The sequence below is a fragment of the Seriola lalandi genome, unplaced genomic scaffold (genome assembly GCF_002814215.2).
Source record: "Seriola lalandi dorsalis isolate HSWRI2012SDOR001 ecotype SW California unplaced genomic scaffold, Sedor1 jcf7180002000241, whole genome shotgun sequence".
NCBI lineage: Eukaryota > Metazoa > Chordata > Actinopteri > Carangiformes > Carangidae > Seriola > Seriola lalandi.
Genome location: NW_019470904.1, coordinates 1 through 353, shown reverse-complemented (window position 1 = coordinate 353; position 353 = coordinate 1). Strand labels below are relative to the sequence as shown.

At 41.4% G+C, this 353-nt stretch overlaps 1 non-coding gene across 1 annotated transcript; it reads right to left on the bottom strand.

The window, feature by feature from the left end:
• Positions 1-185: 185 nt before the first annotated feature.
• On the bottom strand, positions 186-326 carry LOC111662219 (U4 spliceosomal RNA). Its single transcript, XR_002761304.1, has one exon. It is a non-coding gene; the product is annotated as a U4 spliceosomal RNA (small nuclear RNA).
• Between the last annotated feature and the right edge of the window lie 27 nt (positions 327-353).

Here is a 353-nt window from a genome sequence, read left to right as displayed (position 1 = left end):
ACTCATTTACTGATGAACTCCTTGATCTCCCATGAAAGACAAATGAATTCCACAAGAGTGAGGCCACTCTCCCAAGTGGCCTAAAAATGAGGGATGTTTCCCTTCACAGCCACATAAATGGGAACACCAAAGAGCTAAATATCATGCATCACCCGTAGATTTGTCATCAATACAGAGTTGAAAAGTCCCTTCAGAGACCAACAAAAATTGCCACAGCTGACTGTATTTCAAGTCATCCAGGCGTGGTATTGGGTTAAGTTTTCAACTAGCAATAATCACATCTCAGCAGAACTTCACAGACTATGAAATTGCCCCTGCGAAAGAGTAAAGAGAGCAACTACCAGTTTACAAAT